Source organism: Thermobia domestica, chromosome 1 (assembly GCF_964235325.1).
Source record: "Thermobia domestica chromosome 1, izTheDome1.hap1.1, whole genome shotgun sequence".
NCBI lineage: Eukaryota > Metazoa > Arthropoda > Insecta > Zygentoma > Lepismatidae > Thermobia > Thermobia domestica.
In genome coordinates, this window is record NC_137454.1 from 99,607,192 (window position 1) to 99,629,249 (window position 22,058).

Consider the following 22,058-nt stretch of genomic DNA (forward strand, 5'->3'; position numbering starts at 1 on the left):
GAGGTTCTTCAGATTTTTCTTTCATTTCTCCCTTCCAAAATTTACTAGTAGGACAAACTACTCAGAGAATTATCTTGAAAATGGCTTTAGCGATTGTTGTTCATATTGCTTTGAAAAAATTAACCCTTTATAATATATTTCTTTCTGCAAATTTAGTTGTGTATTATGCATTAGACGATATCAGTGTTTTGAAAATTTTATTTACTAAATTAACAGTTATTAATACATTATTAAAGGATTTGATTCACCAAAACTCCTTTATATATTTACCCTGTATGTCTGTTTACCCGGGGGACAAGTTGCTACATAACTTTTATAAGAGAATTGAAATACTTTTCAAAGAACGAAAGAGAGAGAGAGGGAAAACAATGTTCATATAACAGAATCACTACTTAGGTAAACAATTTTCAAGTAAATAATACAAACTTAATTACATATGCATTGTTTTACTCTGTGGAGGCGGGTTGTAACAGCGTTACAACCAGACCCATGTTTTTTGTTACAACCAACCTCATACTGCGGTAGCCATCTTTGCCAGAGTACTTGCAAAATTGTGTTGATTCTGTGTTTGGTTTCAGTACGTAAACAAATACTCATTAGTATCCTTTTTAATATTTTACTCAAATTATCTAAATGTTTCGCACACATATTGTAATATTACATATTTTCAGGGATATAGAAAATTTACTTACCTGCTCAAAAAACACCAAAACCGCGATAACTTCAAGACGAACACGCGTTACCTCACACAAAAACAGTGACTGAACGTGCATGAAGGGCTTGTGTTTTGACCGGAACATGAACCATATCTAGTGATTAGCGTAGAAATTACTCGCTTTGTTACAACCAAAACGTGTTACAACCATACCCGGTCTCCCCTACCTAGTGGATAACCATCAATTTTGACCACGGTGTAGAGGGTGACAAATAAGGAATCGAGTTCATCCATCCACTAGAAATGGTAGAAACCAATCATTGCCGATTTTAACTTTGATCACTATAGAGTTAATTGTTGGGAGTGTGATTACTGGATACGGGCACAATGCGTTAAAGGAGTTTGCACACACTAGTTATTAGAGAATATACTTAAATTCGCAGAAAGAAGGACAAAACTAGTTACAGATTGATAAGACTTCTGTCTCAATATGTGGAATTGATAACACTCACATATGATGTTAACTTTAGAATCATAATACTTTTTCATTAATTCCTTAAGTTCTGTGTATGAGTTTTCGGTTGGAGAATCCGGCAAACAGATATTACATAACTGTTTGTAAGCCCCAGCACCTATTACCGTTATAAATGTCGATACTGACCTTTCATCTTGAATTTGTGAGGCTATACACAAATGTTCGAACCTAACTGTAACTTATTAGTCTCAACATTGAATGGAGAAAAATTAGAAATTGTTGACATTGTGACACGTAATATTCTTGCAACTCCGACTAGCAGTTTGCATTGCATTCAAAATGAGGAGGACAGGCTAGCACTGGATCAGACTGCAACAAGCCAGGAACAGCAGGAATTGATCAACTTGGCAAAAATCATTTGGCATTGTGGCATTATTATTATTATTATTATTATTATTATTATTATTATTATTATTATTATTATTATTATTATTATTATAATCCACTCAGCTGAACGGTAACATAAGGGACATTGCAAAAGTTCAAACATGCTTTTGGCTGGCTCGCTGCAAGATGATCCTAGAGTAAATTATCTCTATTGAGGTTCGCGTTAGCAGTGAAATCTACGGTTTCAACAGTATGTTCCTATTTGGCGTTGGCATGTTGCGTTCATTTACACTGTAAATGCGGCATTGGCCGTCCAAATCTGAAAAAAAAAAGAGAAAAGAAATATACCAGTATAAAAATATTTTGTAATATTGATAATGAAATTTAGACACACATGAAAATAAAAAAAAAAGTCATAATTATCTGTTACCGCCGCTAGCAGCGGTAATACGCAGGAGTCAAATCTAGCAAACAACTATCTGGGTAGGAGAAGATTATGTTAGGAGAGGTCTGCGGATTTCTCTTATGAATCTGAGTTGAATACAAGATAATTTTTTCTTCATTCAGTTCCCGAGAAAAAAAAAAAAGCTAAATTCAATTATCCTAGTTGGTTTTCAAGTGACATAATTAGATTAATTAAGAGCAAATCATATCACCATAAGAAATGGAAGCAGGATTCTCGGGACGCACTTTATCACTGCAATAAATTTAAAGAATTGGGAGCTCTTTCTAAAAAAAAAAAAAAAAAAAAATCTGTTCATATAACTTATATTTAAACAACTATGAGGCCAATATTATAAATAATCCTAAGACTTTCTGGGCATAGGTTAAGAATAAAAAGAGTAATTCGGGAAGTGATATCTTTCATTACGATGGTCATAGTGACGATGCTGCTATTGCAAACGCGTTTATGACAAATTTTCGAGTGACACGCAATAAATCGAGCTACAATCTTATTCCTATGGAGCAACACAATAATTCGAGAATTCTGGATAAATTAAACATTAACTTTATAGAAATCGAAGATGTTGAGAATGCTATTTAAAAACTTAAACCACGGTCATCTTTTGGATCGGACAAAATACCACCACATATCATTAAAGGCTGCTCAGAAATACTGAAACATCCCCTACAAGTTACTTTTAACAAGTCAATAGCTTCTTCTACATTTCCTACGAAATAGAAGATTTGTGACGTCTGTCCCATTCCCAAAACGGGCAGTCTTACTGACCAAATAAAAATCGACCGGTAAGCCTAGTGTCTGCCCCATCTAAAGTATTTGAAATTATTATATACGAAACATTTACTCACATGTACGGTCAAAATATCTCTCTTTCAACATGACTTCATGCCAAAGAGATCAACTGTAACCAATCTTTCAGAACTCACACATTTTATAGTTCATCAAATTGATAAAAAGGAGCACGTAGATGTAATTTATACAGATTTCACCAAGGGGTTCGACGCAATTAATCATGATATACTTCTCAGCAAACTTGTGACATTCAATTTTTCACAAAATCTTCAACAAATCATATCGCCCTATCTTTGCCAACGCAAACATCGCGTTCGATACAAGAATATTTTAACTGAGGAATATATCGTAGACTCTGGTGTGAATCAGGGATCGAACTTAGGGCCTCTATTATTTATACGATTTGTTAACAATTTACCACCTGTAATAACATATTCCCACAAACTATTGTTTGCTGACGATCTAAAAATCTATCGCAGTATCTCCACAGAATTAGACGCTGTTTCTTTGCAAAGTTACATTAATGCTATTTCCCAATGGTGTGAATCAAACAAGTTTCTGCTAAATATTAGAAAATGCAAAGTAGTATCATTCACTAGGAAAATGAACTGTGTACGCGATTTGTATACTATTGATCAAACGCCAAATGAGAGAGTGGATTATGTTACTGATCTTGGAGTCACTCTGCAGTCAAACCTATCATTCGATATTCATGTCAACAGAGTAGTTGGTGAGGCCTTTAGGAATCTTGGCTTTGTGATGAGATTAGGAAGTGATTTTTCTAACACTAATGTCCTCAAAACATTATACACTGCCTATGTACAGTCTAAGGTGGAATATGCAGCGATAATATGGGGTTCTAATAGTAAGAAATATATAAACAAAATCGAAAGCATTCAAAATAAATTTGAGCGCTATTTAACATATAAAGAAATAGGGATATATCCAAAATTTGAGGACTACGAAGGTCTTCAAAGCAAATATTCATTACAATCACTTGAAAGTAGGAGAACTCATTTCATTTTATCTTTCTTACATAAAATAATTCATAGTGCAATTGATTCAGAATATTTATCAGAAATCAAAATTCACGTCCCACATAGAGCAACAAGACCCCATAATGGCTTATTCCATCTCTCAGCGCAAAGGACTAATGCATTGGATGTATCGCCTGTCAGAAATATGTGTATATTGTATAGTAAAATGTCACAAGGACATCCAGATATAGATATTTCTAGTTATAAACAAAATTTTCATTCTATATAAATTTGCTGTATCCTGTATATCATCCTATTTGTATTTTAACGTATATTTTGCTTTCATATTATTATTTTAAAGTGTATTACGATACAATTGAGATCATATAATTATGTTATTATATGTGTATTTTAAGGTCTATTACCATACAACGATGAAAAACGGTAATTAGGAATTCGCCTGTTGTTTTTCCGAAATAAATAAATAAATAAATTATTATTGGCTAGGAGTATTGCATCCACCATAGTTGTTGAATTTCAAACAAAAAAGTATTACATTTTAAAGTTCATTAAATGCAATGTATATTTTGAGAAACGACATACAAGTGAAACTTTTAACCTCCTTCTCAAATTTTTAGGACTTTTCGAAATAGTAAAGCTTTTTGCTCGAGCAGTGTGCACGAATTTTTTTAAAAATGTTTTGTTTGAAGCTTTTTGTTTTTTTTCTAAAATGGATTCTTTAAGTTTAAAAATAACATTGACATGGTCACTTGTTTTCTTCCGTTGAAAGACGTCAATTTTTATTAGGTATTTGAAGTTAGCGGGATAGGTTATTTTCAACATACTTTACTTGTGTATCTACTTAGGCTGACAATTTTACTGCCCGTATGTAACGAGTCCTTCTATAGGAGTCATTGCCAACTGAGTGGTCCATGACGTCGAAGTTTGCTGTTCGAATTCTCCGTAAATCTGTCACTCAGAGCAAGGAGAAGGCAGCAAAGTTAGCGTTGATACAAGGCAATGGTGAGAAGCAAACAATGCGCAGCCGATGATTTTGCAGATGCACTACTCGTTATTCATGACTAAACAAACACTGTCGACTTCGTTTTACTTACACCCACTTCATTCCTTCTCGACCTGTTCTCTTTCTGAAGATGGTATTCCAGTAGGAGTTAGAACGATTATATGCTTGTTGCGGGATCTGAAAAGAAAATCAATAAGCTATTACAAAAGTTGAAGTGCTGTGAAGAATATGGAATGAAAATAAATGTTAGAAAGACAAAAGCCATGGTGATTGGAATAAAGGATTAAGGAGATGGATAATTAATAAAAGTGAATGATTATGACGGTATTGGTGGAATAAGAATCTAGGAGTAAACGGAAAATCCCGAGAAAAATCTACGATGTTTTCCACCACAAACTCACATGGTTTGGGACCAGGTCACATCAAATGTGAGCACCTACTGCTGAGATATAGAGACCTGACTTTTAATATGTAAGTTTATTATCAATTCACATTGTTAACTGTTTTATAATCAAATTTTTAAATTTCTTGTCCAGTTCATTTGAGATTCTACTACAAGATCTGTATCACCTGGAAAGCAAACGACCTTATCTGTTTTGTCTCTTACGAAATACTATCCTTACTACGTAGAGCATTGTTTATTAATACATAGACCTGCTATTAATGCAATAAATTGAATAATCATCATCCACGACCTCCATGCATATAAGTTTATAAGTATTTGAACACGCATAAAGAATTTGTTCTATCTTTTAGAATATAACATATATACTTCTTAATCTTTATTATGTCCAATGGGGTGAGCAACAAATTTTTGTGTAATCATATATTTAATTGAGTATTACTCGTTCATTTTGTATTATTATTATTATTATTATTATTATTATTAGTTATCATCACAGCATTATGCTCCGAGACTATGGCAGAAGTTTTATGGTGGTACTTGACTCGTTTACATTCCCCTTTGTCCCGGGTTCCATTCCCGGTGGAGACATTCAGTCTAAAAGGTATAACAGGTCTTTCAGGTCAGCCATTTTTGAGTGAGCTTTTTTCCTGGGTTTTCCTTATTCACACTAGACAAATGTCGCAATAGTACATAACATAAAAGGTCCCAGATTGCTTCCTTCCCTATTCACTTCTTTCTTCCCTACTTCCCCGGGTAGTTAATGGCCGGGAGACATCATTCCTCAAATGTGACGGACTTAAAAGGCCATAGATAAAATAAAGATAATATCCAAGAATATAATTCCTAATGCTGCTCTTTTACAAACCGGAGAAATGGTTTGGATCCCTTATTATAAAAAGAAGTTCCTTTTTGTATAGCCTTGGTGCTGAAATGGGGAATCTGCCTGTACGTCACTACTAATTAAAATATGCATTTTTTTCCTGTTGGTACAAAATATAGTTTTATAACACCTGAGCTAGTTAAAATTGGAATCTTAACATTTGAATAAATTTCAATAATTGTCTCTGAAAGACTAAGAATTAATTAACTGACCACACATATTTCAAAATGCGATAAATGGAAATTGACTAATTGTACTTTTAATTTGCATTATTTGATTTCTACGCTAGTTATCTAATTGCCACACAGATGGAACAGTATAAGGAAAAATAAGTACTATGCTTACACATCAAACATATAGCTCCATAATGTTTACTTTTAGGATCATGTATTCAAGCAAGTATGTTAGCAAGTATGACCATTGGCCTGTTAACGTATGAAGATTTCACTCCAGGAAATTTCACAAGAAAACTTTGGTTATCTACAAGATAAGGGTAGAATGTGCATCATTATCTGTGCATCTATTTCTCTAATAAATACTCCATCTGCATTCGATTTCTTCACACTCGTTGGGGTAAGGAGTTAGGATATTGTAGTCTCTGGAAGGTGAGTACTATCGTTTTTAATATTCAAGCCTTTATAATGCGCACAAATTCCATCTGATTAGACAAAAAACTATCGGTAGTTTCTAATTCGTTGGTTGGTTTCAAGCTAAACGTTCCATTCGGGACCGAAACTTTATAAGACATGGATCTACTACTTCCAACCATTTGAGCTCGAACGGGAGTCGAAAACGCAATTCTTATAAATTATACCGTATTAACATTTCAGATTTGTTCTTTGTTTACAGAAATTTACGCTCCTTTTCAGCACTGAGGCAATATAAGAAGTGGACCTACAGTTTAACATAGAATCCAAAGCACTGTAATGCGTTTAAATTTGCTCTGTGACTGAGAATCGATTCCCGGACGTTTACCAAAGGCGCGAACACTCTCTACTAGGCTACTGAAGAAATCCAATTCAGGTTACTGATACTATACAATGCATTTTATATAAACTATTATAAGTTTTAAGGTTAAAAAAGCATTCAAGAAATTTAACTTTGAAATATATCGGTAACTATTACAAAGAATTATATTACTTATATAAATGAAATAGAAGTTAGTTGAGGTAAAGAAAGTATTATTGCTGATCCCCTGCCCTATCCCTAATATTCAATACGGGACAGATTTGACCCCCTTATTCTTGACGGATTTCAAATTCAAACAATAAGATTACATCTTAACGTTGGTGGAAAGTGCACATAAACTTTTAATAAAATCGGGTTATTATTATTCGGGAAAATTATCGTGACATAAACTGGCGAATAAACTGGACAGAATTGACAGAAACACAAATGGTGGTTGACTTAAATGGTAATAGCTCTCTTGTTTCAGTTAATGCATCTTATCATCGTTTGATGAATAATGCTGTTAGTCAGGGGCTCACCCACGGGGGCGGGGTTCACCGGGTCCGGACCCACCCCCCAAAACTTCCTAAGTCAGCACACAATTGTACTTTCTCAAAAGAACGATACTTATTTAACAAGGAAATGATTGATGTAGCATGAAACTTTGATCTTACACTTCATCTGTACTATTTTTCTTATTAAAACAATGTAGTTTGATCATTTTTTCTGAAAATATCAGTGGGAATATTTTACAATTATTTATCGTCTTTTCGGGTGCAGCTTTGTAGTATTGGACCCCTCCCAGAAAAAATTTCTGTGCGCGCGCCTGCTGTTGATATCAAGCGCTTTAGAGATTATGAATAATTAGAATTTTACGTAGTTGCTGCTGCTGTTGTTTTAATTGTGTATTAAAACACACTAACGCACCTTATTGCCCATGTAAAAATCTCCCATAATACATGTCTAGCTTACGATAAGTGAAAAAATAAATGAGATGGAGGGTAAATTCATACAGGTCTCCAACATGGGAAATATGTGCATTAATTTTTTGAATTATTTCGCTTCTACACCTACCATCTTTAAAAAAAAATCTCTTTAATATGTTCTGACCAGAGATGTTTACCCTAACTCATTTTTGCCCTCAAGAGGGCCGCCCTCACCTTCATCTTGGTAGATGAGGGTGAGGGCAAGTGTGAGGGAGTCGATTGAGAGTGAGTGTAAGTGAGGGTGAGGGCATCAATAATATTCGAGTGTGAGGGCAAGTGAGTGTGTGAGCGAGTTGATTGAGTGTGAGGGTGAGGGAGTAGGGATGGTATCGAGACGAGACGAGACGAGATTTTGTACAGTCTCGGTCTCGTCTCGGTTGATAAATAACGGTCTCGGTCTCGGTCTCGTCTCGAGTAAAAAATCACCGTCTCGGTCTCGGTCTCGTCTCGGTCAACAGATGCTTGTGTCGATCTCGCTCTCGGTCTCGAGTACCAAGTCTCGGTCTCGTCTCGAAAGTCTCGAAATAAATATGAAAGAAAACTTCTGTGTCCGTTGCCATAGAAACCGCCGTTTCCAGGGCAACAGATCCTGTCACGGTTAGCCAATATTGAAAGAAGACGTAAAAATTTAACGAAGATAAAAGAGCTAATGTAGAGGAGTCGCTAAAATTAATTCTCTTTAACGAGGACGATTGACGAAACATCACCTACTGATCGAAATCCAGATTATTTTCTAATAAAGTGAATTCCAATAAACTTTCTTGTTATTGTTAATTATTCCATATCGGACTCCCGAAGAAAACTCATCTAAACAACTTATTGACCGTGCCAATAGCGACTACTCTGTCATGACTCCGTTTTCTTTCAATTAGAAATAGGAAAGAAAGAGAAGAAAGTAGAAGGGTAAAAGAAGGAGGTAGGTAAAGAAGAAAGAAAAGAAATAGGGTATTTTAATGAGAAACAGATTACTGGATAATTCCGGAAATATAGTAAGAAGTCGAGAAAGTCGTTGAAAGATGAATCATTCTAAATGTTATTAACAACTAATCAATTTTGGAATGCTTCGGAATAGACACATGTTCCCTCATACCACCCAGACCTAGCTCCAGGCACCACGATCGTGGGGTTGCCCAGGCCTAGACCTGGAAACGAGAAAGGTGAAATTTAATTCTTTGTAATGTTATTCCAACCGGTGATTGATAACCATCCAGCATCTGAACTCTGTTCTCTAGGATCGACCACACATATGAATTAGCCAAGGAAAAAAAAAATTAAACTTATAAACTCAATATAAATTTATGTATCGTATCAATAAGAATCTCAACTTCCTGGAAGAAAGATGTCGTATTTAGGCTTATTCTTGCTATTTTTGCTTCACTCCTCGAGCCGATTTAAACCGTTAGTGACGGTCCTTCATAACCTAGGTTATTTACCTTAACATATATATTAAAACATGACACATATATTACAGATGTTAATATGACAAATGATATCACTAAAATTACTTAAATTAAATCTATCATGCATTCACACACTCACTCACTCAGGACAGTGTATATATGTTTAAAGGAAAATCAACTAGCTACAAGGGTACAAATAGTTTATTACATTCATAGTGAAAAGAGAAGACAAACAAATAATTATGAAAAAAAAATATTAAAAACACAAATTCTTAGTTATATATTAATAGAGTACATAGTGTTATATTTTAGTAAATTTTTATATATTCAATCATATTGACAAAAGAAAAGAGAAAGGAATTATTACATATATCATATCTTAGGCATGCTAGAGCAAAATTATGATTTGCGACATACGCAAAGAAGACACTTATTTTATTTAAAAAAAAATTGGACAAAGAGGAAAGAAAAAAAACTTTTAAGTGTATCAGAACTTATGAGTCTCTACCTCACGTCGAGACATTAAAATATTACTAATTTTGAGCGTTCAAATCACAAATCACGCACTACTCGTAGTGTCCAGAACATTTCGCTCCATTTAACTTCGTTCGTGTTTATATATATATATATCTATCTCTATATATATATATATATATCTATTGGTTTACAAAACCATTCGTCGTCTATACTTGGTTTATAACTTTTAACAGTTTATATCTGCAATCGCACACTGCGACGCTTTATATCCATCCAGGGATTTCGAAAATCACTTTCACTAGAGGAAGTTTCTCCTCTTAGACGGTCTATTTCCAAACTTATTAATCGAATAATTTCAAGTTATTTATCCAACACTGGGACACTTCACGAGACCTTTCATTAGGATCACTTTCGTATATGTTTATACATGGTTCGGATTAAAAAAAAATTATCTTCCACAGGTGTACGGAGTATGAAGGTTTTTAAATTGAGGATAAAAAAAAAACTGGTCAAATCACAGGATACATATGAAGGTGAGACGGATTCAAGTTACACTTTCCACAATGGTTTTAGGTTAGTCGTTCAGGAATAATATTCGTTATGGTATGGGTTACGTTTAGACCTGCCGTTACTTTTCAATGCATGCCATTACATAATTACATAGGTTATCATTTACATTGATTCAGAAGAAAAGGAAAATTATTTAAGTGCACGGCGGTATTCTCGACAAAATCTACATTCTTAAATTCGTCAGAAAACTCACTGGTAAAACTATAGCAACCAATACACGTTTAGGGGGGACAGACACGAGCGCTCTTACATATATTCATAATACATTTAATATCATACTTTTACTTTAACATCATATTCACATACTAATTACACATACATTTCGAAGTATTTATTTCTCTCTCTCTATATATATATATATATTTATAATAAATGCGCACACATTTAAATTAATCATCCCCAATAATAAAATTTTTACAAGGTTGCAAACATTGTCCAAAACAAATGACTTCCGACATTACATATGGAAAAGAAAATCGATTTTTACTTGATACCGCGCATCTATAAATTTTAGCTTTCATATATTCAATTAGTGCTTAAATGAGAAAAAAAAACTTTGTGAGGCAGGCACGTAACACAGAGCATTTCTAAAGATATAACTATTTAAACCAAAGTACAATTTCTGGGCCCAGATCAACTACAAGGTAATCGAAAACCAAAACAGAAAGGAAAGTGACCAACGGATTTAAAAAAAAAAAAAAACTTAAGAGGAACGACGGTGAAAGAACGTAATCGAAGTGTCGTCAAATACTAAGTCTGTTCATTTCAGCGATAGGTCAAAATGTGATGGAGAACCCAATCACTATCTACTTTATCCATGAATCGTGTCTTGCAACGTCTCAGCTGGTAATTTCAGATCAGAGTTGTACGTTAAATAAATCGTAAGTAACAAGTTCAAAATCTTGGGGGGGAGGAAGGTTGAAAAAATTAAAAAAAACTTGAAGAAATGAAGAGAGAGAGAGAGATAGAGAAGAAGGAAGACGAAGAATAGGGGCGCCAAAGACTTAAGTGAGAAATAACTAACGCTACAAAGTTAGAAGTCGAATTTCGCTCTCAACAAAATCCATAGCCAAAATATTCTTAACATGCCAAAAAGGGTGGTCTACTCAAATACGTAGACTCAAGGGGCGCCCTGCTGCCAAGGATGCAAGTTCTGTGTCCATCAGATCCCAATCCCACAAGAGTTTGCTTGTAAGATTGAAATCCGATCCCCGTATCCGGCCCAGACCAGCAGGATAAAAGGAGAGGGGGAAAGGGACCAGGTAACTGCGTCCCCAATTTTGAAATCTCTAAGTAAAAAAAAGTATTCGACCCCTTAGAAAAACTAAGAAGGTTCGAGGACAGTAATGAAACTAGAATAGAAGTATTATCTAAGATATCCCTAACTAATGATTTGCCGAAATAAAAAAAAAATTAAATAAACTGAATTTTGAATCGGTGATTTCTATGCCAAACCTCACCGATAGCTACCCTGCGCAGACACGCCACAGTCTGGGATGTCGTTAATTTCCCTCGTCTAATTAAACTAAGAAAAGAAATGAAAATACTTAAAGGGACTAGGGGTCGACATCCGGGTACGCGAAAATAAATTTCAATAACTAATTGTTTTGATTCTGTACCCAGTCAGAGCTGTCGCCTCCATGAACATTGTAAGCTAGCCCGAGTAGGTAACGTGGGGAAAAAAAATCTCACGGAGCAGGATATTCTATTTTAAAAACCGACCAGAAAATATAATTCACTACAGCCCTGTTGTATAACTACTACTGTCTTTTCATAATTTATTATTCAATATGTTTAGTCTGCGTTTATATGATGCTACCCATTCTATCAGATGGTATTACTATGGTTGATTATTATTATAACACATTAAACTACTAAGTATTACCATAGTCCGACTATATATCACCCTCCGGTCCGCGTGATATTATGGTGCAGGGGTCAGAACTTGAGATGTTTGTAGCCACACATATCTATTCAATATCTATATATATCAACACACGGCGAAGTATTCACTGGGCTACTATATATTTAACTATATGGGTGTCCTATATTCTATATTCATCTACTACAATATTCATATACTTATTAATATTCATATTCACATTAATATTCATTTGCCACGACGCTATATTCTACAAACACCCTGTTTCCTCTATCTACGCCCAGCCTATTTACACATTTCATCATAATACTTTAAAATCTATAATCACTACAAACATTTTCCCATTCCGATCACCGCACGACAACCTCACTCGAACCCAAGACTCTTTTACCACACACACAATACTATGTAATACTTGGTAGCTTTATTAAGAACGAAAGAAAAAAAAATCCTATATATGTTCACTGAAAATAGAATTATCTGCGATAATGTCTAATGTTTATAAAATTCTGCATCAACAATGAAATTCTACAGCCACGAAGAAAAATGGACATTTAATATATTTTCAAAGCGAAGAACTAGCATCATATCGCCCGACTTCTGTTAAAAATTTACGTATTGTTTATTTATTTAAATATTTAGATTTCTAGACTATGCAGAATGTTGAAACTTTCAGAATATATTAATTTTGGGTCACTTGACCTAACTGTACATTCATATGGGCTGTGAATTATACCTTCTAGGTTTTATTTCGAAAAGAAAGGTCAATTTCATGAAATCTAAATCACTAAGCATCTCGACAGAAGAATGGCGGTTAGTACTGACTTTTGACACTAGGGCTAGCGACGATATAATCAACCCTTGAACAACTGAATGTGACCTTGTACACGGAATTATTATACTATATTACGTTCACTTAATGACGGAGTAATAAAAATTTATCGCATAGTAAATACTACACTGTCCAACACACTCTTTCATCACTTAATTATCACTATCACTGATACTACATTACAAATATACACATACTACTCGAACTACAAGACACATCATGCCACATTCATACTACACACTACATTAATACATGTTATACTAATAAATATACATGTTATACTAATGAATATACAGAAATCATTCAGATTTTACCATGTTAAATCGGCTCTATGAAAGGTAACGAAAGGAAAGAAATGAACAGGGCCAACTGGCCCTTATATTTACTAAATCATATTCTTGAAATCAACCTGTTTAATCGATGCCCTGAGGGGACATATCGGAGTATTAGCTAACAATAGGACCCCTGCCCTGAAGGGGCAGGAACCCGGAACAAACTGAATGTTCAACTCATCCCGCTGGAAGCCGTACTCCCAATTTGGGAGTCAGATAGGAGCCCTTACTGAAATTTACACGTGCATTGTGATTACTGGACTGACTACCACAAAATTAAATACCGCCATGTTACTAATAAATAAATACAAAAGAAATCACATCCACTACATACACGAACACAAACGGTAGTGAGGCAGGCCTTACGTAACTAGAAAAGGAATAATTTTAAGGATAAGAATATTTTAAGGGAGAAAACACCACTCCTCCGAAACTGTTTATAGATTCCTAAGAAAACTCGCAAACTGATGCACTTTACAAAGCCTGTCCATAACTAACAATATCTGCACAACATGGCGTCATCTATTTTTTATTTCTTCAGTCCGGTTTTTACTATGAAAAACTAACAAATTATGGCTCCGTAGCTTCCGGCTTGGTAGTTATTCGACTATTATATTAGTTTTACCTTTTACTGCAGTTTTTCTAGCTCATTTTTATCTTTCTGAGCTGGAGATCCGAATCTGGCTGTTGTCAGCGAGATTTTCCGGCGTAGAATGGAATAATTGCGCCCTAATATCATCGCGTGGGTTTATCATCCAATCAAAACTAAGCATTTTGGCGGTGGGGCTTTGAAGCGAATAAAATTTGGTAAAATCTGGATTAAACTAGATTTTAGAAGGACCTAGGTATCTAAAAGAGAGGTGAAGGGTGGTCCTGAAAATTCTGTCGAATTTTAGATTGGTTATTTGATCTGGAAAGTTCCGTCCAATAGTGGATCTATATTTTCGGATAGCACTGACACCGTAAGAATTGTAATAATCCATTTACATATACATATGCAAGACTTATAACTAATTTAAAATATAAATAAAGATATTGATTCCCAAAACTATAATTCCTAATGAATTTTTTACAGTTTTTCCATGTTAATTTGAAATAGAATAACAAATAAAATTACGAATTATATGAACAGCCAGAAATTTTTTGTTAAACATCAAGTACAGTCGGTGCAAAAAATTTCGGGCACCCTCCTATTAAAAACATAATATCATTAGACTGTAATGGCATATTACAGTTCCCCGGCGTCGTTAAAAAAAATTTTGTTTGAATAACAAAATTTTGTTGAATAGAATTAACATGTATTAATACCAATAAACTAACTACTCACTCATACACTCATGCACTCAAATGAGACAGTGTAACATTCACTTTGGGTATTGAGATAGAAGTTCCCGTTTTTTGTCCTCAGTACAGTTGAAAAGTTTAAGATTCTGGAAATTGTGAGTTCACCTTTTAGGTCGTAGGAAAACACTAGGTAACCAGTTCGCAATGTTCCCATCGAAAGTGGGAAAATGTTCAATATCCCTGAGGGAAACTTTAGAACCCATACTAACATAAGCAGGGGAATAGTTACTGGGAATTAACATATTATCCTGCACAATCGGAGTCGTCACCGGATTTACCACCGACGACGTAGTAGCGGTGTTATAATTACCCATGTAAGTGAAAGGGATTTTGTTGGTCGTATTGAATATGTTGGGCTCCATTCCCGGACCAATCGCACCCATGAACAACGACTCAGAATGGCACCCATCTCCTTTTCCCGGCAACACGCTATGTGATTGTATACCTCCATGTAAGGAGGGAGCACTCACGCTAGTGACCGTAGTCGTCACAACACTCGACTGATTCGGCACACTATTAGAATTGAACCACGACTTTGGTTCTGACTGATGCATGGGGTAGTGCGTCGCAATATCCCGTGCATCAACCGACATTAAATTTTCTTTTCCTGCGCCACATGTAGTTGTAGCGGGTAATATTTCTGAGAAATCGCTACCGGGGAAAGTATAGGTTACCTCTGATTTTTCGCGACTAGATTTTGTCATTTCTTTTCGAATATTTACTATGTCGTTCTGAATTTTCGAAATTTTCTGGTCCGTTACTTCCAGTTCGGTTTTCAATGATAAGTCTGACAAGGTTGACTTTAAACTATCAATTTCGGCCTGCTGTGTTTCTAGTTTATTGTCGATTTTATGTAATTTTGTATCCATTTCTTCAATTTCAGAATTTACATGATCTAATTTACTTTCAGTCTCCTGCTGAAGTTGCTTTATGGACTGTTGAGCCTCGCATCTGACCAAATCGATGTCAGTAGACGTTTGCTCTCTCAATTTGTTTATTGAGGAAGCAAAGTCCAAACATATGTTGTCTATTTTGTGAGTTAATGCTTCGAATCGAGATTCGGTTTCTCGGTTCGAGGCATCTATTTTTTCATTCATTTCCCGGCTATTCTTATTCATTTCGCGTCTCATTTCCAGGCTATTTTCATTCATTTCGCGTCTCATTTCCAGGCTATTTTCATTCATTTCGCGTCTCATTTCCTGTAGCATTTGTTGCAATGAAAGGAGGAGAGCGTCATTATTAGACGACCCAGTCTTCCTTTGCTTTTCTTTGGGTTTATCACCAATTGGATCCCCATCTCTTTCATCATCATCGAGGTCAGATATCTCCACTGGAGATATTTGGCCTCGGTTCTTCGGGGTACTAAACCCTCGCTCACCATCTGAATCGGGATGTTCATTTTCCTTTTCAGAGGATAAACTCACGGGTTCACGCGACTGGTGGAGCTTCCCCTCACATTCTTTACAATATTTAACTATTTCACCAGCCCGGACCTTTTCTGCGTTTTCAGCAGTATCCTCTAAATTAATACAACTGAAATGGATCCATTTCAGCCCACATTCGTGACACCTCACTAGCCTACGGGAGACGCGAGCTCTTTTCTCACTACTTTCTAATGTACATTGTGTACATGAGACTTCCGCGTTCTCGTGCGATACGACTTCTCTATTGGTTGCCATAGCTTACACCCAAAAAGACACAATATAAACACATGCAATTATATACTTATCAACTAACAAGACTTATTAATCAGGTACTATTCATAAATTAAGGGACTCCTATCTAATTCCCTCCTTGGGTCAACTTCCAGCATTTTCAAATTTTAGAAGTCACTTTAGCAAATTCCTTCATTTCCCCCTTTCTACAGAGAGAGACAAAGATAGCAGAACAGCCAATGACTATAATTATTTAATCTCACTGTAACTTTTAATTATGCACCTTTTGTGGCCAAGTCAATATGTGCTCGATCCTAAACAGTGTTTAATAAATAATTTCAGATTCGTTACCAGGGAAAACAATTGTTTCCATGGTAACTGTCCGATGTCAACGGTCGCCAATATTGAAAGAAAACTTCTGTGTCCGTTGCCATAGAAACCGCCGTTTCCAGGGCAACAGATCCTGTCACGGTTAGCCAATATTGAAAGAAGACGTAAAAATTTAACGAAGATAAAAGAGCTAATGTAGAGGAGTCGCTAAAATTAATTCTCTTTAACGAGGACGATTGACGAAACATCACCTACTGATCGAAATCCAGATTATTTTCTAATAAAGTGAATTCCAATAAACTTTCTTGTTATTGTTAATTATTCCATATCGGACTCCCGAAGAAAACTCATCTAAACAACTTATTGACCGTGCCAATAGCGACTACTCTGTCATGACTCCGTTTTCTTTCAATTAGAAATAGGAAAGAAAGAGAAGAAAGTAGAAGGGTAAAAGAAGGAGGTAGGTAAAGAAGAAAGAAAAGAAATAGGGTATTTTAATGAGAAACAGATTACTGGATAATTCCGGAAATATAGTAAGAAGTCGAGAAAGTCGTTGAAAGATGAATCATTCTAAATGTTATTAACAACTAATCAATTTTGGAATGCTTCGGAATAGACACATGTTCCCTCATACCACCCAGACCTAGCTCCAGGCACCACGATCGTGGGGTTGCCCAGGCCTAGACCTGGAAACGAGAAAGGTGAAATTTAATTCTTTGTAATGTTATTCCAACCGGTGATTGATAACCATCCAGCATCTGAACTCTGTTCTCTAGGATCGACCACACATATGAATTAGCCAAGGAAAAAAAAATTAAACTTATAAACTCAATATAAATTTATGTATCGTATCAATAAGAATCTCAACTTCCTGGAAGAAAGATGTCGTATTTAGGCTTATTCTTGCTATTTTTGCTTCACTCCTCGAGCCGATTTAAACCGTTAGTGACGGTCCTTCATAACCTAGGTTATTTACCTTAACATATATATTAAAACATGACACATATATTACAGATGTTAATATGACAAATGATATCACTAAAATTACTTAAATTAAATCTATCATGCATTCACACACTCACTCACTCAGGACAGTGTATATATGTTTAAAGGAAAATCAACTAGCTACAAGGGTACAAATAGTTTATTACATTCATAGTGAAAAGAGAAGACAAACAAATAATTATGAAAAAAAAATATTAAAAACACAAATTCTTAGTTATATATTAATAGAGTACATAGTGTTATATTTTAGTAAATTTTTATATATTCAATCATATTGACAAAAGAAAAGAGAAAGGAATTATTACATATATCATATCTTAGGCATGCTAGAGCAAAATTATGATTTGCGACATACGCAAAGAAGACACTTATTTTATTTAAAAAAAAAATTGGACAAAGAGGAAAGAAAAAAAACTTTTAAGTGTATCAGAACTTATGAGTCTCTACCTCACGTCGAGACATTAAAATATTACTAATTTTGAGCGTTCAAATCACAAATCACGCACTACTCGTAGTGTCCAGAACATTTCGCTCCATTTAACTTCGTTCGTGTTTATATATATATATATCTATCTCTATATATATATATATATATCTATTGGTTTACAAAACCATTCGTCGTCTATACTTGGTTTATAACTTTTAACAGTTTATATCTGCAATCGCACACTGCGACGCTTTATATCCATCCAGGGATTTCGAAAATCACTTTCACTAGAGGAAGTTTCTCCTCTTAGACGGTCTATTTCCAAACTTATTAATCGAATAATTTCAAGTTATTTATCCAACACTGGGACACTTCACGAGACCTTTCATTAGGATCACTTTCGTATATGTTTATACATGGTTCGGATTAAAAAAAAAATTATCTTCCACAGGTGTACGGAGTATGAAGGTTTTTAAATTGAGGATAAAAAAAAAACTGGTCAAATCACAGGATACATATGAAGGTGAGACGGATTCAAGTTACACTTTCCACAATGGTTTTAGGTTAGTCGTTCAGGAATAATATTCGTTATGGTATGGGTTACGTTTAGACCTGCCGTTACTTTTCAATGCATGCCATTACATAATTACATAGGTTATCATTTACATTGATTCAGAAGAAAAGGAAAATTATTTAAGTGCACGGCGGTATTCTCGACAAAATCTACATTCTTAAATTCGTCAGAAAACTCACTGGTAAAACTATAGCAACCAATACACGTTTAGGGGGGACAGACACGAGCGCTCTTACATATATTCATAATACATTTAATATCATACTTTTACTTTAACATCATATTCACATACTAATTACACATACATTTCGAAGTATTTATTTCTCTCTCTATATATATATATATTTATAATAAATGCGCACACATTTAAATTAATCATCCCCAATAATAAAATTTTTACAAGGTTGCAAACATTGTCCAAAACAAATGACTTCCGACATTACATATGGAAAAGAAAATCGATTTTTACTTGATACCGCGCATCTATAAATTTTAGCTTTCATATATTCAATTAGTGTTTAAATGAGAAAAAAAAACTTTGTGAGGCAGGCACGTAACACAGAGCATTTCTAAAGATATAACTATTTAAACCAAAGTACAATTTCTGGGCCCAGATCAACTACAAGGTAATCGAAAACCAAAACAGAAAGGAAAGTGACCAACGGATTTAAAAAAAAAAACTTAAGAGGAACGACGGTGAAAGAACGTAATCGAAGTGTCGTCAAATACTAAGTCTTTGTTCATTTCAGCGATAGGTCAAAATGTGATGGAGAACCCAATCACTATCTACTTTATCCATGAATCGTGTCTTGCAACGTCTCAGCTGGTAATTTCAGATCAGAGTTGTACGTTAAATAAATCGTAAGTAACAAGTTCAAAATCTTGGGGGGGGGGAAGGTTGAAAAAATTAAAAAAAACTTGAAGAAATGAAGAGAGAGAGAGAGATAGAGAAGAAGGAAGACGAAGAATAGGGGCGCCAAAGACTTAAGTGAGAAATAACTAACGCTACAAAGTTAGAAGTCGAATTTCGCTCTCAACAAAATCCATAGCCAAAATATTCTTAACATGCCAAAAAGGGTGGTCTACTCAAATACGTAGACTCAAGGGGCGCCCTGCTGCCAAGGATGCAAGTTCTGTGTCCATCAGATCCCAATCCCACAAGAGTTTGCTTGTAAGATTGAAATCCGATCCCCGTATCCGGCCCAGACCAGCAGGATAAAAGGAGAGGGGGAAAGGGACCAGGTAACTGCGTCCCCAATTTTGAAATCTCTAAGTAAAAAAAAGTATTCGACCCCTTAGAAAAACTAAGAAGGTTCGAGGACAGTAATGAAACTAGAATAGAAGTATTATCTAAGATATCCCTAACTAATGATTTGCCGAAATAAAAAAAAAATTAAATAAACTGAATTTTGAATCGGTGATTTCTATGCCAAACCTCACCGATAGCTACCCTGCGCAGACACGCCACAGTCTGGGATGTCGTTAATTTCCCTCGTCTAATTAAACTAAGAAAAGAAATGAAAATACTTAAAGGGACTAGGGGTCGACATCCGGGTACGCGAAAATAAATTTCAATAACTAATTGTTTTGATTCTGTACCCAGTCAGAGCTGTCGCCTCCATGAACATTGTAAGCTAGCCCGAGTAGGTAACGTGGGGAAAAAAAAAATCTCACGGAGCAGGATATTCTATTTTAAAAACCGACCAGAAAATATAATTCACTACAGCCCTGTTGTATAACTACTACTGTCTTTTCATAATTTATTATTCAATATGTTTAGTCTGCGTTTATATGATGCTACCCATTCTATCAGATGGTATTACTATGGTTGATTATTATTATAACACATTAAACTACTAAGTATTACCATAGTCCGACTATATATCACCCTCCGGTCCGCGTGATATTATGGTGCAGGGGTCAGAACTTGAGATGTTTGTAGCCACACATATCTATTCAATATCTATATATATCAACACACGGCGAAGTATTCACTGGGCTACTATATATTTAACTATATGGGTGTCCTATATTCTATATTCATCTACTACAATATTCATATACTTATTAATATTCATATTCACATTAATATTCATTTGCCACGACGCTATATTCTACAAACACCCTGTTTCCTCTATCTACGCCCAGCCTATTTACACATTTCATCATAATACTTTAAAATCTATAATCACTACAAACATTTTCCCATTCCGATCACCGCACGACAACCTCACTCGAACCCAAGACTCTTTTACCACACACACAATACTATGTAATACTTGGTAGCTTTATTAAGAACGAAAGAAAAAAAATCCTATATATGTTCACTGAAAATAGAATTATCTGCGATAATGTCTAATGTTTATAAAATTCTGCATCAACAATGAAATTCTACAGCCACGAAGAAAAATGGACATTTAATATATTTTCAAAGCGAAGAACTAGCATCATATCGCCCGACTTCTGTTAAAAATTTACGTATTGTTTATTTATTTAAATATTTAGATTTCTAGACTATGCAGAATGTTGAAACTTTCAGAATATATTAATTTTGGGTCACTTGACCTAACTGTACATTCATATGGGCTGTGAATTATACCTTCTAGGTTTTATTTCGAAAAGAAAGGTCAATTTCATGAAATCTAAATCACTAAGCATCTCGACAGAAGAATGGCGGTTAGTACTGACTTTTGACACTAGGGCTAGCGACGATATAATCAACCCTTGAACAACTGAATGTGACCTTGTACACGGAATTATTATACTATATTACGTTCACTTAATGACGGAGTAATAAAAATTTATCGCATAGTAAATACTACACTGTCCAACACACTCTTTCATCACTTAATTATCACTATCACTGATACTACATTACAAATATACACATACTACTCGAACTACAAGACACATCATGCCACATTCATACTACACACTACATTAATACATGTTATACTAATAAATATACATGTTATACTAATGAATATACAGAAATCATTCAGATTTTACCATGTTAAATCGGCTCTATGAAAGGTAACGAAAGGAAAGAAATGAACAGGGCCAACTGGCCCTTATATTTACTAAATCATATTCTTGAAATCAACCTGTTTAATCGATGCCCTGAGGGGACATATCGGAGTATTAGCTAACAATAGGACCCCTGCCCTGAAGGGGCAGGAACCCGGAACAAACTGAATGTTCAACTCATCCCGCTGGAAGCCGTACTCCCAATTTGGG

At 34.9% G+C, this 22,058-nt stretch overlaps 1 protein-coding gene and 1 long non-coding RNA gene across 2 annotated transcripts in view; one reads left to right on the top strand and one right to left on the bottom strand.

Annotated features, from left to right (window-relative positions):
* Nucleotides 1–698: 698 nt before the first annotated feature.
* The window catches only part of LOC145687679 (uncharacterized), a 43,618-nt gene continuing 22,258 nt past the window's right edge, over nucleotides 699–22,058 (bottom strand). Inside the window, exons 2-3 of the long non-coding RNA XR_014131709.1 lie at nucleotides 4,865–4,950; nucleotides 699–1,836 (exon numbers count right to left, since the gene is read on the bottom strand). This is a non-coding gene — a long non-coding RNA (uncharacterized LOC145687679). The remainder of the gene's footprint in view (nucleotides 1,837–4,864; nucleotides 4,951–22,058) is intronic.
* The window catches only part of LOC145687647 (annulin-like), a 135,550-nt gene continuing 120,013 nt past the window's right edge, over nucleotides 6,522–22,058 (top strand). The window contains exon 1 of the mRNA XM_081761112.1: nucleotides 6,522–6,664. The gene's annotated coding sequence lies outside the window, so the exon portion shown is untranslated. The remainder of the gene's footprint in view (nucleotides 6,665–22,058) is intronic.